At 71.5% G+C, this 15,543-nt stretch overlaps 1 protein-coding gene across 2 annotated transcripts in view; it reads left to right on the top strand.

Moving 5' to 3' along the window:
- Window positions 1–12,428: 12,428 nt before the first annotated feature.
- LOC144487897 (sprouty-related, EVH1 domain-containing protein 1-like) overlaps window positions 12,429–15,543 on the top strand; it is a 98,078-nt gene continuing 94,963 nt past the window's right edge. For both annotated transcript variants that reach the window (XM_078205948.1, XM_078205949.1), the window contains exon 1: window positions 12,429–12,510. The gene's annotated coding sequence lies outside the window, so the exon portion shown is untranslated. The remainder of the gene's footprint in view (window positions 12,511–15,543) is intronic.

A 15,543-nucleotide genomic window follows, 5' to 3' on the forward strand; every position in this document is an offset into this window, starting at 1 on the left:
CCAAATCTACCCCTCCCAATTCCACCACTACCCTATCTACCCACCAAGGGGCAACTAGCCCCTAATCTACCCCCAAACTACTCCCCAATTCACCTCTAACCCCCACACTACCATCAGGGGGGCAGATACCCCCCTCTATCCCCAATTAGCCTCTAACCCTCCCATCTGTAACCCCCAGGGAGCAAATGCCCCATATACCCCCCAATCTACCCCCCAATTCACCCCAACTTCCATCTACCCCTCCCCCCCCGCAGGGGGAGCTACCCCAATCTACCCCCAATTCACCCCTATGCCCCATATACCACTCATCTACGCCCCGTATGCCCCAAATCACCCGTGCACCCACATACACCCCCAGGGGGCAAATACCCCAACTATCCCCCATCTCCCACCCAAACTAACTCCCAATTCACCTCTACCCCCCATCTATCCCCGGGGGCAACTACCCCCATCTAACCCCGATCTGGCCCCAATTCACCCCAACCCCATCTGGAGCCCCCGGGTCAAATAGCCTTATTTACCCCCAATCTACCCCGCAATCTATTCCCTAATTCACCCCTAACCTCCATCTAGCCCCAGGGGGTAACTAGCCTTCCCATCTACCCCCAATTCACCCCTACCCCTATCTGCACCCCCAGGAGACATCTACCCCCTAATTTAATCCCCTGCTCTGCATTTACCCAATCTATCCCCATTCTATCCCCAATCTACCTCCAATTCACCCCAATGCCATCTATAGTCCCCCGGGGCAAATGCCCCTATTTACCCCATCTAACCCCCAACTAACACCTAATTAACCTCTAAGGCCCCATCTACTCCCCAGGGGCAACTACCCCCATATGCCCCCAATCTACCTCCCAATCTTCGCCCCCAAATCACCCCTAACCTACATCTACCCCCCCAGGGTGCAACTAGCCCCCATCTACCCCCAATTCACCCACCCACATATACACCCCCAGGGAAACTACTCCCATTTACCCTCCAATCTACCCCCAACTAACCCACAATTAACCTCGAAGCCCTCATCTACCCCACTGGGGCAACTACACCCATATACCCCCATCTATAGGCCCCAGGGATAAATACCCCCATTTACCCCCATCTAACCCCCAACCAACCCCCAAATAACCTCGAAACACCCACCTACACCCCAGGGGCTACTACCCCCAATCTACCCCCAATTCATCCCTACCCCCACCTAGAGCCCCCAATGGGCAAATACCCCCATTTACTCCCAATCTACCCCCATCCACCTCCCAATTCACCCCTACTCCCCAGGGGAAAACTATCCCCATCTATTCCCAGGGGCCAGCTATCCCCAATGAGTCCCATTTACCCAACAATTCACCCGAGCCTCATGTACCCACTGAGGGGGCACTAACTCCAATCTACCCTGCAGTCTGCATCTAAACCCAGGGAACCACGACACCCTCGAATCGAACTCGCTCTCCTCATGAACCCCACATCTACCCATTTACATATCACACAGTCTGCACCGACTCACCCAATCTTGCAATTATCCCCAAAGGGCATCGTGACCCAATTTACCCCCTATGCCATTACCCCACGCGGCCTTTACCACCCCCCACCACAGCACAGCATTTAACCCATGGCTCTGCCTTTACCACCCCTCTCCCCCAACCGCTCCTGCCCCCTCGCCCGCCCTCCCCTGCCCCCTCACACACCCACCCCTGCCCCCTCGCCCACCCTCCCCTGCCCCCTCGCCCACCCTCCCCTGCCCCCTCGCCCGCCCTCCCCTGCCCCCTCGCCCGCCCTCCCCTGCCCCCTCGCCCGCCCTCCCTGCCCCCTCGTCGCCCTCCCCTGCCCCCTCGCCCGCCCTCCCTTGCCCCCTCGCCCGCCTCCCCTGCCCCCTCGCCCGCCCTCCCCTGCCCCCTCGCCCGCCCTCCCCTGCCCCCTCGCCCGCCCTCCCTGCCCCCTCGCCCGCCCTCCCCTGCCCCCTCGCCCGCCCTCCCCTGCCCCCTCGCCCGCCCTCCCCTGCCCCCTCGCCCGCCCTCCCCTGCCCCCACGCCCGCCCTCCCCTGCCCCCTCGCCCGCCCTCCCCTGCCCCCTCGCCCGCCCTCCCTGCCCCCTCGCCCGCCCTCCCCTGCCCCCTCGCCCGCCCTCCCCTGCCCCCTCGCCCACCCTCCCCTGCCACCTCGCCCGCCCTCCCCTGCCACCTCGCCCGCCCTCCCCTGCCCCCTCGCCCGCCCTCCCCTGCCCCCTCGCCCGCCCTCCCCTGCCCCCTCGCCCGCCCTACCCTGCCCCCTCGCCCGCCCTGCCCGCCCTCCCCTCGCCCGCCCTGCCCGCCCTCCCCTCGCCCGCCCTCCCCTCGCCCGCCCTCCCCTCGCCCGCCCTCCCCTCGCCCGCCCTCCCCTCGCCCGCCCTCCCCTCGCCCGCCCTCCCCTCGCCCGCCCTCCCCTCGCCCGCCCTCCCCTCGCCCGCCCTCCCTCGCCCCGCCCTCCCCTCGCCCGCCCTCCCCTCGCCCGCCCTCCCCTCGCCCGCCCTCCCCTCGCCCGCCCTCCCTCGCCCGCCCTCCCCTCGCCCGCCCTCCCCTCGCCCGCCCTCCCTCGCCCGCCCTCCCCTCGCCCGCCCTCCCCTCGCCCGCCCTCCCCTCGCCCGCCCTCCCCTCGCCCGCCCTCCCCTCGCCCGCCCTCCCCTCGCCCGCCCTCCCCTCGCCCGCCCTCCCCTCGCCCGCCCTCCCCTCGCCCGCCTCCCCTCGCCCGCCCTCCCCTCGCCCGCCCTCCCCTCGCCCGCCCTCCCCTCGCCCGCCCCTCCCCTCGCCCGCCCTCCCCTCGCCCGCCCTCCCCTCGCCCGCCCTCCCTCGCCCGCCCTCCCCTCGCCCGCCCTCCCCTCGCCCGCCCTCCCCTCGCCCGCCCTCCCCTCGCCCGCCCTCCCTCGCCCGCCCTCCCCTCGCCCGCCCTCCCCTCGCCCGCCCTCCCCTCGCCCGCCCTCCCCTCGCCCGCCCTCCCCTCGCCCGCCCTCCCCTCGCCCGCCTTCCCCTCGCCCCCCCCCCGCCCGCCTCCCTCGCCCGCCCTCCCCTCGCCCGCCCTCCCCTCGCCCGCCCTCCCCTCGCCCGCCCTCCCCTCGCCCGCCCTCCCCTCGCCCGCCCTCCCCTCGCCCGCCCTCCCCTCGCCCGCCCTCCCTCGCCCGCCCTCCCCTCGCCCGCCCTCCCCTCGCCCGCCCTCCCCTCGCCCGCCCTCCCCTCGCCCGCCCTCCCCTCGCCCGCCCTCCCCTCGCCCGCCCTCCCTCGCCCGCCCTCCCCTCGCCCGCCCTCCCCTCGCCCGCCCTCCCCTCGCCCGCCCTCCCCTCGCCCGCCCTCCCCTCGCCCGCCCTCCCCTCGCCCGCCCTCCCCTCGCCCGCCCTCCCCTCGCCCGCCCCTCCCCTCGCCCGCCCCTCCCCTCGCCCGCCCTCCCCTCGCCCGCCCTCCCCTCGCCCGCCCTCCCCTCGCCCGCCCTCCCCTCGCCCGCCCTCCCCTCGCCCGCCCTCCCCTCGCCCGCCTTCCCCTCGCCCGCCCGCCCGCCTTCCCCTCGCCCGCCCGCCTTCCCCTCGCCCGCCCGCCCTCCCCTCGCCCGCCCGCCTTCCCCTCGCCCGCCCGCCTTCCCCTCGCCCGCCCGCCTTCCCCTCGCCCGCCCGCCTTCCCCTCGCCCGCCCGCCTTCCCCTCCCCTCGCCCGCCCGCCCTCCCCTCGCCCGCCCTCCCCCTCGCCCGCCCGCCCTCCCCTCGCCCGCCCGCCCTCCCCTCGCCCGCCCGCCCTCCCCTCGCCCGCCCGCCCTCCCCTCGCCCGCCCGCCCTCCCCTCGCCCGCCCGCCCTCCACTCGCCCGCCCGCCCTCCCTCGCCCGCCCGCCCTCCCCTCGCCCGCCCGCCCTCCCCTCGCCCGCCCGCCCTCCCCTCGCCCGCCCGCCCTCCCCTCGCCCGCCCGCCCTCCCCTCGCCCGCCCGCCCTCCCCTCGCCCGCCCGCCCTCCCCTCGCCCGCCCGCCCTCCCCTCGCCCGCCCGCCCTCCCCTCGCCCGCCCGCCCTCCCCTCGCCCGCCCGCCCTCCCCTCGCCCGCCCGCCCTCCCCTCGCCCGCCCGCCCTCCCCTCGCCCGCCCGCCCTCCCCTCGCCCGCCCGCCCTCCCCTCGCCCGCCCGCCCTCCCCTCGCCCGGCCGCCGCCCTCCCCCTCGCCCCGCCCGCCCTCCCCTCGCCCGCCCGCCCTCCCTCGCCCGCCCGCCCTCCCTCGCCCGCCCGCCCTCCCCTCGCCCGCCCGCCCTCCCCTCGCCCGCCCGCCCTCCCCTCGCCCGCCCGCCCTCCCCTCGCCCGCCCGCCCTCCCCTCGCCCGCCCGCCCTCCCCTCGCCCGCCCGCCCTCCCCTCGCCCGCCCGCCCTCCCCTCGCCCGCCGCCCTCCCCTCGCCCGCCCCGCCCTCCCCTCGCCCGCCCCGCCCTCCCTCGCCCCGCCTCCCCTCGCCCGCCGCCCTCCCCTCGCCCGCCCGCCCTCCCCTCGCCCGCCCGCCCTCCCCTCGCCCGCCCGCCCTCCCCTCGCCCGCCCGCCCTCCCCCTCGCCCGCCCGCCCTCCCCTCGCCCGCCCGCCCTCCCCTCGCCCGCCCGCCCTCCCCTCGCCCGCCCGCCCTCCCCTCGCCCGCCCGCCCTCCCCTCGCCCGCCCGCCCTCCCTCGCCCGCCCGCCCTCCCCTCGCCCGCCCGCCCTCCCCTCGCCCGCCCGCCCTCCCTCCCCGCCCGCCCTCCCCTCGCCCGCCCGCCCTCCCCTCGCCCGCCCGCCCTCCCCTCGCCCGCCCGCCCTCCCCTCGCCCGCCCGCCCTCCCCTCGCCCGCCCGCCCTCCCCTCGCCCGCCCGCCCTCCCCTCGCCCGCCGCCCTCCCCTCGCCCGCCCGCCCTCCCTCGCCCGCCCGCCCTCCCCTCGCCCGCCGCCCTCCCTCGCCCGCCGCCCTCCCTCGCCCGCCCGCCCTCCCCTCGCCCGCCCGCCCTCCCCTCGCCCGCCCGCCCTCCCCTCGCCCGCCCGCCCTCCCCTCGCCCGCCCGCCCTCCCCTCGCCCGCCCGCCCTCCCCTCGCCCGCCCGCCCTCCCCTCGCCCGCCCGCCCTCCCCTCGCCCGCCCGCCCTCCCCTCGCCCGCCCGCCCTCCCTCGCCGCCGCCCTCCCCTCGCCCGCCCGCCCTCCCCTCGCCCGCCCTCCCCTCGCCCGCCTCCCCTCGCCCGCCCTCCCCTCGCCCGCCCTCCCCTCGCCCGCCCCCCTCCCTCGCCCGCCCCTCCCCTCGCCCGCCCCCTCCCCTCGCCCGCCCCCCTCCCCCGCCCCCGCCCCCCCTCCCTGCCCGCCCCCCTCCCCTCGCCCGCCCCCCTCCCCTCGCCCGCCCCCCTCCCCTCGCCCCCCGCCTCCCTCGCCCGCCCCCTCCCCTCGCCCGCCCCCTCCCCTCGCCCGCCCCCTCCCCTCGCCCGCCCCCCTCCCCTCGCCCGCCCGCCCTCCCCTCGCCCGCCCGCCCTCCCTCGCCCGCCCGCCCTCCCCTCGCCCGCCCGCCCTCCCCTCGCCCGCCCGCCCTCCCCTCGCCCGCCCGCCCTCCCCTCGCCCGCCCGCCCTCCCCTCGCCCGCCCGCCCTCCCCTCGCCCGCCCGCCCTCCCCTCGCCCGCCCGCCCTCCCCTCGCCCGCCCGCCCTCCCCTCGCCCGCCCGCCCTCCCCTCGCCCGCCCGCCTCCCCTCGCCCGCCCGCCCTCCCCTCGCCCGCCCGCCCTCCCCTCGCCCGCCCGCCCTCCCCTCGCCCGCCCGCCCTCCCCTCGCCCGCCCGCCCTCCCCTCGCCCGCCCCGCCCTCCCCTCGCCCGCCCGCCCTCCCCTCGCCCGCCCGCCCTCCCCTCGCCCGCCCGCCCTCCCCTCGCCCGCCCGCCCTCCCCTCGCCCGCCCGCCCTCCCCTCGCCCGCCCGCCCTCCCCTCGCCCGCCCGCCCTCCCCTCGCCCGCCCGCCCTCCCCTCGCCCGCCCGCCCTCCCCTCGCCCGCCCGCCCTCCCCTCGCCCGCCCGCCCTCCCCTCGCCCGCCCGCCCTCCTCGCCCGCCCGCCCTCCCCTCGCCCGCCCGCCCTCCCCTCGCCCGCCCGCCCTCCCCTCGCCCGCCCGCCCTCCCCTCGCCCGCCCGCCCTCCCCCCGCCCGCCCTCCCCTCGCCCGCCCGCCCTCCCCTCCGCCCGCCCGCCCTCCCCTCGCCCGCCCGCCCTCCCCTCGCCCGCCCGCCCTCCCCTCGCCCGCCCGCCCTCCCCTCGCCCGCCCGCCCTCCCCTCGCCCGCCCGCCCTCCCCTCGCCCGCCCGCCCTCCCTCGCCCGCCCGCCCTCCCCTCGCCCGCCCGCCCTCCCCTCGCCCGCCCGCCCTCCCCTCGCCCGCCCGCCCTCCCCTCGCCCGCCCGCCCTCCCCTCGCCCGCCCGCCCTCCCCTCGCCCGCCCGCCCTCCCCTCGCCCGCCCTCCCCTCGCCCGCCCTCCCCCTCGCCCGCCCGCCCTCCCCTCGCCCGCCCCTCCCCCTCGCCCGCCCGCCCTCCCTCGCCCGCCCGCCCTCCCCTCGCCCGCCCGCCCTCCCCTCGCCCGCCCGCCCTCCCCTCGCCCGCCCGCCCTCCCCTCGCCCGCCCGCCCTCCCCTCGCCCGCCCCTCCCTCGCCCGGCCCTCCCCTCGCCCGCCCTCCCCTCGCCCGCCCTCCCCTCGCCCGCCCCCCCTCCCCTCGCCCGCCCCCCCTCCCCTCGCCCGCCCCCCTCCCCTCGCCCGCCCCCCTCCCCTCGCCCGCCCCCCTCCCCTCGCCCGCCCCCTCCCCGCCGCCCCCCTCCCTCGCCCGCCCCCTCCCTCGCCCGCCCCCCCCCCCCTCGCCCGCCCCCCTCCCCTCGCCCGCCCCCCCTCCCCTCGCCCCGCCCCCTCCCCTCGCCCGCCCCCCCTCCCTCGCCCGCCCCCCTCCCCTCGCCCGCCCCCCCTCCCTCGCCCGCCCCCCTCCCCTCGCCCGCCCCCCTCCCCTCGCCCGCCCCCCTCCCCTCGCCCGCCCCCTCCCCTCGCCCGCCCCCCTCCCCTCGCCCGCCCCCCTCCCCTCGCCCGCCCCCCTCCCCTCGCCCGCCCCCCTCCCCTCGCCCGCCCCCCCTCCCCTCGCCCGCCCCCCCTCCCCTCGCCCGCCCCCCCTCCCCTCGCCCGCCCCCCTCCCCTCGCCCGCCCCCCTCCCTCGCCCGCCCCCCCTCCCCTCGCCCGCCCCCCCTCCCCTCGCCCGCCCCCCTCCCCTCGCCCGCCCCCCTCCCTCGCCCGCCCCCCCTCCCTCGCCCGCCCCCCTCCCCTCGCCCGCCCCCCTCCCCTCGCCCGCCCCCCTCCCCTCGCCCGCCCCCCCCTCCCCTCGCCCGCCCCCCCTCCCTCGCCCGCCCCCCTCCCCTCGCCCGCCCCCCCTCCCCTCGCCCGCCCCCCCTCCCCTCGCCCGCCCCCCCTCCCCTCGCCCGCCCCCCCTCCCCTCGCCCGCCCCCCCTCCCCTCGCCCGCCCCCCCTCCCCTCGCCCGCCCCCTCGCCCGCCCCCCCTCCCTCGCCCGCCCCCCCCTCCCCTCGCCCGCCCCCCCTCCCCTCGCCCGCCCCCCCTCCCCTCGCCCGCCCCCCCTCCCCTCGGCCCGCCCCCCTCCCCTCGCCCGCCCCCCTCCCCTCGCCCGCCCCCTCCCTCGCCCGCCCCCCTCCCCTCGCCCGCCCCCCTCCCCTCGCCCGCCCCCCTCCCCTCGCCCGCCCCCCTCCCTCGCCCGCCCCCCCTCCCCTCGCCCGCCCCCCTCCCCTCGCCCGCCCCCCCTCCCCTCGCCCGCCCCCCCTCCCCTCGCCCGCCCCCCTCCCCTCGCCGCCCCCCCTCCGCCCGCCCCCCCCCTCCCCTGCCCCCCCTCCCCTCGCCCCGCCCCCCCTGCCCGCCCGCCTCCCCCTCGCCCGCCCGCCCTCCCCTCGCCCGCCCGCCCTCCCTCGCCCGCCCGCCCTCCCCTCGCCCGCCCGCCCTCCCCTCGCCCGCCCGCCCTCCCCTCGCCCGCCCGCCCTCCCTCGCCCGCCCGCCCTCCCTCGCCCGCCCGCCCTCCCCTCGCCGCCCGCCCTCCCCTCGCCCGCCCGCCCTCCCCTCGCCCGCCCGCCCTCCCCTCGCCCGCCCGCCCTCCCCTCGCCCGCCCGCCCTCCCCTCGCCCGCCCGCCCTCCCCTCGCCCGCCCGTCCCTCCCCTCGCCCGCCCGCCCTCCCCTCGCCGCCCCCCTCCCCTCGCCCGCCCCCCCTCCCCTCGCCCGCCCCCCCTCCCCTCGCCCGCCCTCCCCCGCCCGCCCCCTCCCCTCGCCCGCCCCCCCTCCCCTCGCCCGCCCCCCCTCCCCTCGCCCGCCCCCCCTCCCCTCGCCCGCCCCCCCTCCCCTCGCCCGCCCCCCCTCCCCTCGCCCGCCCCCCCTCCCCTCGCCCGCCCCCCCTCCCCTCGCCCGCCCCCCTCCCCTCGCCCGCCCCCCTCCCCTCGCCCGCCCCCCCTCCCCTCGCCCGCCCCCCCTCCCCTCGCCCGCCCCCCCTCCCCTCGCCCGCCCCCCCTCCCCTCGCCCGCCCCCCCTCCCCTGCCCGCCCCCCCTCCCTCGCCCGCCCCCCCTCCCCTCGCCCGCCCCCCCTCCCCTCGCCCGCCCCCCTCCCCTCGCCCGCCCCCCTCCCTCGCCCGCCCCCCCTCCCCTCGCCCGCCCCCCCTCCCCCTCGCCCGCCCCCCCTCCCCTCGCCCGCCCCCCTCCCCTCGCCCGCCCCCCTCCCCTCGCCCCCCCTCCTCGCCCGCCCCCCTCCCCTCGCCCGCCCCCCTCCCTCGCCCGCCCCCCCTCCCCTCGCCCGCCCCCCCTCCCCTCGCCCGCCCCCCCTCCCCTCGCCCGCCCCCCCTCCCCTCGCCCGCCCCCCCTCCCCTCGCCCGCCCCCCCTCCCCTCGCCCGCCCCCCCTCCCCTCGCCCGCCCCCCCTCCCCTCGCCCGCCCCCCCTCCCCTCGCCCGCCCCCCCTCCCCTCGCCCGCCCCCCCTCCCCTCGCCCGCCCCCCCTCCCCTCGCCCGCCCCCCCTCCCCTCGCCCGCCCCCCCTCCCCTCGCCCGCCCCCCCTCCCCTCGCCCGCCCCCCCTCCCCTCGCCCGCCCCCCCTCCCCTCGCCCGCCCCCCCTCCCCTCGCCCGCCCCCCCTCCCCTCGCCCGCCCCCCCTCCCCTCGCCCGCCCCCCCTCCCCTCGCCCGCCCCCCCTCCCCTCGCCCGCCCCCCCTCCCCTCGCCCGCCCCCCCTCCCCTCGCCCGCCCCCCCTCCCCTCGCCCGCCCCCCCTCCCCTCGCCCGCCCCCCCTCCCCTCGCCCGCCCCCCCTCCCCTCGCCCCCCCTCCCCGCCCCCCCTCCCCTCGCCCGCCCCCCCTCCCCTCGCCCGCCCCCCCTCCCCTCGCCCGCCCCCCCCTCCCCTCGCCCGCCCCCCCTCCCCTCGCCCGCCCCCCCTCCCCTCGCCCGCCCCCCTCCCCTCGCCCGCCCCCCCTCCCCTCGCCCGCCCCCCCTCCCCTCGCCCGCCCCCCTCCCCTCGCCCGCCCCCCTCCCCTCGCCCGCCCCCCCTCCCCTCGCCCGCCCCCCCTCCCCTCGCCCGCCCCCCCTCCCCTCGCCCGCCCCCCCTCCCCTCGCCCGCCCCCCCTCCCCTCGCCCGCCCCCCCTCCCCTCGCCCGCCCCCCCTCCCCTCGCCCGCCCCCCCTCCCCTCGCCCGCCCCCCCTCCCCTCGCCCGCCCCCCCTCCCCTCGCCCGCCCCCCCTCCCCTCGCCCGCCCCCCCTCCCCTCGCCCGCCCCCCCTCCCCTCGCCCGCCCCCCCTCCCCTCGCCCGCCCCCCCTCCCCTCGCCCGCCCCCCCTCCCCTCGCCCGCCCCCCCTCCCCTCGCCCGCCCCCCCTCCCCTCGCCCGCCCCCCTCCCCTCGCCCGCCCCCCTCCCCTCGCCCGCCCCCCTCCCCTCGCCCGCCCCCCTCCCCTCGCCCGCCCCCCTCCCCTCGCCCGCCCCCCCTCCCCTCGCCCGCCCCCCCTCCCCTCGCCCGCCCCCCTCCCCTCGCCCGCCCCCCCTCCCCTCGCCCGCCCCCCCTCCCCTCGCCCGCCCCCCCTCCCCTCGCCCGCCCCCCCTCCCCTCGCCCGCCCCCCCTCCCCTCGCCCGCCCCCCCTCCCCTCGCCCGCCCCCCCTCCCCTCGCCCGCCCCCCCTCCCCTCGCCCGCCCCCCCTCCCCTCGCCCGCCCCCCCTCCCCTCGCCCGCCCCCCCTCCCCTCGCCCGCCCCCCCTCCCCTCGCCCGCCCCCCCTCCCCTCGCCCGCCCCCCCTCCCCTCGCCCGCCCCCCCTCCCCTCGCCCGCCCCCCCTCCCCTCGCCCGCCCCCCTCCCCTCGCCCGCCCCCCCTCCCCTCGCCCGCCCCCCCTCCCCTCGCCCGCCCCCCCTCCCCTCGCCCGCCCCCCCTCCCCTCGCCCGCCCCCCCTCCCCTCGCCCGCCCCCCCTCCCCTCGCCCGCCCCCCCTCCCCTCGCCCGCCCCCCCTCCCCTCGCCCGCCCCCCCTCCCCTCGCCCGCCCCCCCTCCCCTCGCCCGCCCCCCCTCCCCTCGCCCGCCCCCCCTCCCCTCGCCCGCCCCCCTCCCCTCGCCCGCCCCCCCTCCCCCCGCCCGCCCCCCTCACCCCCTCGCCCCCTGCCCGTACCCCCTCGCCCCCCGCCCGCCCCCCCGTCCGCTCCCCCCCACCCGCCCCCCCGCCTGCGCCCCCCACCCACCCCCCCCTCTGCCCCCCCCTCTGCCCCCCACCCACCCCCCCTGCCACCCACCCACCCACCCCCCCCTCTGCCCCCCACCCACCCACCCACCCCCCCCCCCTCTGCCCCCCACCCACCCACCCACCCCCCCCCCCTCTGCCCCCCACCCGTGCTAGGTTTTGTGTTCTAAGTGATGTTTGTTGATACACAGATTTTCTCTTTGCACAGTCAGAGAGATTAAAGCGGTGATCATTATTTGTAGACTATAGCATGTGTATCCTGTTGGGTAATCGTGAAAACGCATGTTTATTTCTGTATTGTTGGATTAGTGATATGTATATTCAGATACATACAGACATAATTGTGTACATGCTCGTGTATATGATAGATACTAATATTTGCATTCAGCATTTATTGATGAGTGTATCTATATAATGTATCCACCTATGTATCATCAAAGGTTCAAAGCCAGGGAGGTATTGTCACAGTTACACAGTTAGGGTGGCACGGTGGTTAGCATTGCTGCCTCACAGCTCCAGAGACCCCGGTTCGATTCCCGGCTTGGGTCACTGTCTGTGTGGAGTTTGCACGTTCTCCTCGTGTCTGCGTGGCTTTTCTCCTGGTGCTCCGGTTTCTTCCCACGGTCCAAAGATGTGCGGATTTGGTGGATTGGCCATGGTAAATTGCCCCTTACTATCAGGGGAACTAGCTCGGGTCAATGCATGGAGTTATAGGGATAGGGCCTGGGTGGGATTGTGGTCGATGCAGACTCGATGGGCCTCCTTCATTGTAGGGACTCTATGATACCCAGAGGCCCGGGGTGATGCTCTGGGTTACAATCCCATCCCAGCAGATGGTGTAATTTTAATTCAATAAAAAACTCTGGAATTAGAAATCTAATGATGAGCACAGTGCGATTGTCATAAAAACTCATCTGGTTCACTGATGTCCCTTTCCCTGGTCTGGCCTACATGTGACTCCAGACCCACAGCAATGTGGTTGGCCCTTAAATGCCCTTGGGGATGGGCAATAAATGCTGGCCCAGCCGGCGATGCCTGTGTCCCCATGATTGAATAATTTTAAAAAACAGTATCCAGCTAAATATTGTCCGCTTTTTGGGTTGATGGGGATTCTTTTCTTTGTTTCTCCTGCAGCATGTGCCAGCTGCACCCTGGGGTGGGCCTCTCCCGCTGGGAATGAGGTGCTGATGGGTTGTGACCCCGGGGAGAGGAGTGGGTGGGTGGGGTGTGGGAGTTGCACATTCCGATGAGTGATGTTTGGTGCTGAGTTTCTTCCATTTAGTTTACTGGGTGAAATTTCACTTCCGCTGTAAATGCTTCTTAATCATTCTCATTTGCATAGCAAAATTCCCCAGATCAATAAACCTCTGTAATCCCCCACCCAAAGCCTGGGCAGTGGGGGTTCCTTCTGTCAAACCTGCCACTGCCAATGCTGCTTTAGCACTCAGTGAGAAAAATGTTCGCTTGGGAGGTGTGGCTGTCACATGACCACCCCATTCATAAAATACCTGGTGTCCATTCACAGAGCCTGCAGACACAGCTTGCACAGAACTTGTTGCCAGACAGTCTACTGTTTTTGTAACAAACTTATACTGAAGTTCTATTTGTAACTTTAGCTGTGCGAATGGATCCGAGTACAGAAATGTCTCGCTTTGACCTGTTCTTCTGGCAACCAGAGTAAACAAGGTTTCAGTTTACAAAGAGTTTTTTTGCCCTGTGATTCATTTCCAAATGAAGGGACGAAGAACTGTTAGTATTGTTACGCACAACATTTGTTTGTTACACATTTTAAAAAAACAATCTTGTGAATATGCTGCAGGTAATTTTATTAAGATTAAAGCAAAGTTTATTTATTAGTCACAAGTAAGGTTTACATTAATACTGCAATGAAGATTATGCTCAAAGTAAAGTGGGAATAATCTTGCCTGTGTGTGTGTGTGACCCTGCTTTTCCTTCTTGCCTCTCTCTCCCCTCCCCGCCAACCAATTTCACAGTTTAAGCTAACCTGCATCAATGTGTAGGATAAGAACACTATCAGGGCCTTCCGTGCAATCAGTGACTCAGCAAGAAACAGAAGTGCGGATGATGCATTTATCCAGCGAGCCATTGTTCATTTATTTATTTATGCTTGTCCGTTTGGAACAGTTGTTTTAGTGTTTGTCAGCTGAAATGGCAGAGAGGTTTTGTGTAGCACATTCATGTTTTTCGTACCATGTCAGATTCAGTTGTAAATCCTGTTCTTGCAAACGTTTCTGCAGATGTTATTCGAAGCTCGTAGGTAGGCGCTGGTCACAGTATTCGCAATCCCTGTGTGTTTTAATCACATAATTCCAGCCTCGTGGCCAATTTGCCTTTGCACTGGCGATCTAGTTATAGAATAAATAGTCTGATTGTAAAGAAGGGGTTTTGTGTTGGTCTGTTTCACTTCTGTTTGTGACGCCAAGGGGCCTGATTTTAACTTGTTCAAAGCCCAACGTGGGATTAAAATCTGATTGCTGCACTGAAATCTTATTGTATGAATGCACTGCAAAATAACTAAATTAAGATTATCACACAATCCAGCCCATCAAGTTCTTCAGAATCGTTGTCCTTTCTCAGACTAAATTATATAACCTAATGGACTCAATAATGGAATTTTGATCTGCAAAAAATCCACATTAGATATAGCAGTAGAAATATGCACCATAACTTTTGGTTATGGCGATTCCCAGCTTGGGTGTCTGTGTGGAGTTTGCACGTTCTCCCTGTGCCTGCGTGGGTTTCCGCCAAGTGCTCTCATTTCTTCCCACAGTCCAAAGATGTGTAGGGTAGGGGGATTGGCCATGCTAAATTGCCCCTTAGTGTCCCAAGATGTGTAGGTTAGGGGGAATCAGACATGGGGTAAATTCGTGGGGCTGCGTGGATAGGGCGGTGAGTGGGCCTGGGTAAGATGCTCTGTTGGAGGGTCGGTGCAGACTTGATAGGCTGAATGGCCTCCTTCTGCACTGTTGGGATTCTATTCTATGAGAACTCCTAATATAGCTAAATTAGCTTAGCATGCCAAAATTTACTCGACTGTCTTAGCTTCTGAAGCCACCTTTTTACCCAGAATTTTCAACATCAGAACATAAACCGCAGGGATAAGCCACAGAGTCCCTCAATAAATCATGGCTGACTTTTGAATTCATAGAATCCCTACAGTGCAGAAGAGGTCATTCAGCCCATTGAGCCTGCACTGATTCTCTGACTGTTTTATCCAGGCCCTCTCCCCTGCCCTATTCCTGTAACCCTGCCCATTTACCATGGCTAATCCACCTAATTTACACATCTTTGGCCACAAACGAGCAATTTAGCTTGGCCAATCCACCTAAGCTGCACATCTTTGGAGTGTGGGAGGGAACTGGAGCACCCGGAGGAAACCAATACATTACAGGAAGAATGTGCAAACTGCACACAGATAGTGACCCAAGGCCGGAATTGAACCCGCTATGAGGCAGCAGTGCTAACCACTGTGCTACCATGCTGCCCAAATTCACTTCCAGTTTTTGGTCTGACTCCTCACAAGAGTCCAAAAATCTATCAATCTTGGCCTTGAACATACTCCAGGGCAGCTAGTCCTTAGTCATGTTGGGTAGAGAATTCTAAAGATGAGTAAATTCCTCCGCATCCCAGATTAAATGATTGTCTCCTTTCCCCTGACACTTGTGTCCCACATTCTCCATTCTTCAGAAGCAGCCTATGTCTGCCCTGTCAAGCCTTTTCAGAAATGCCTATGCATTTCTCTAATCATTGTAAAATCCAGACAATGTTAGCCAATCTACTCAACCCCTCAGCCCAGGAATCTTTTTTCTAATGCCAAATCAGTCCAGATTGATTGCGGTTCCTGTTTTACATTCAAACATTTGAGTTTGAAATGAAAGGTTCAAATTTATTACTTATGTAAGGCATGTAACTTCAGATTATTAACTTATTAGAAACACATGTACATTAAACTCTTGGGTAACTGCACTATTACAGTCATGGAGTCTCTACGGTGCAGAAGAGGCCATACGGCCCATCAAGTCAGCACCAACTCTCTGATAGGGTATCTTACCCAAGCCCTCTCCCAGCCCTATCCCTGTAACCCTACACGTTTGTGGGCAGCATGGTGGCACAGTGGTTAGCACTGCTGCCTCGCAGCGCCAGGGACCCGGGTTCAATTCTGGCTATAGTGGCTGTCTGTGTGGAGTATGCACGTTCTCCCCGTGTCTGCGTGGGTTTCCTCTGGGTGCTCCGGTTTTCATGCACACTCCAAAGATGTGTCGGTTCGTTTGATTGGCCATGCTAAATTGCCCCTTTGTGTAGGGAGGTTAGCAGGGTAAATACGTGGGGTTATGGGGATAGGGCCTGGGTGGGATTGTTGTCGGTGCAGGCTTGATGGGCCGAATGCCTTCCTTCTGCACTGTAGTGATTCCATGATTTTACCATGGTTTATCCATCTAAGCTACACATCTTGGGACACTAAGGGACAATTCAGCATGGCCAATCCACCAAACCTGCACATCTTTAGACAGTGGGAGGAAACCCATGCAGAATGCAGTGAAATGGGTCTAAAATATAACCTATGCAGAAAGGTGAGAATAGGCTCAGAATCCAGTTACCAATCACTTGAGTAAAATCTATCCGGTTTTATAATGTTGAATGGCGTGTAGGGTGTTAGCATTTGTAATGTTTTCAAGTTAATTGCGTAAGTTCACAGATTCAGAGTTTCATATTACACCCTTAATGCATCGCGCTTAAACACAACATCATTTGATCTTAGATTTGAAGATCCGTTTGAAATGGGGTGCTATTTTCATGCACCAGGCATATATACACTGCTTCAACTCAAAAC

This window comes from Mustelus asterias, unplaced genomic scaffold (assembly GCF_964213995.1).
Source record: "Mustelus asterias unplaced genomic scaffold, sMusAst1.hap1.1 HAP1_SCAFFOLD_1110, whole genome shotgun sequence".
In the NCBI taxonomy this organism is placed as follows: Eukaryota; Metazoa; Chordata; class Chondrichthyes; order Carcharhiniformes; family Triakidae; genus Mustelus; species Mustelus asterias.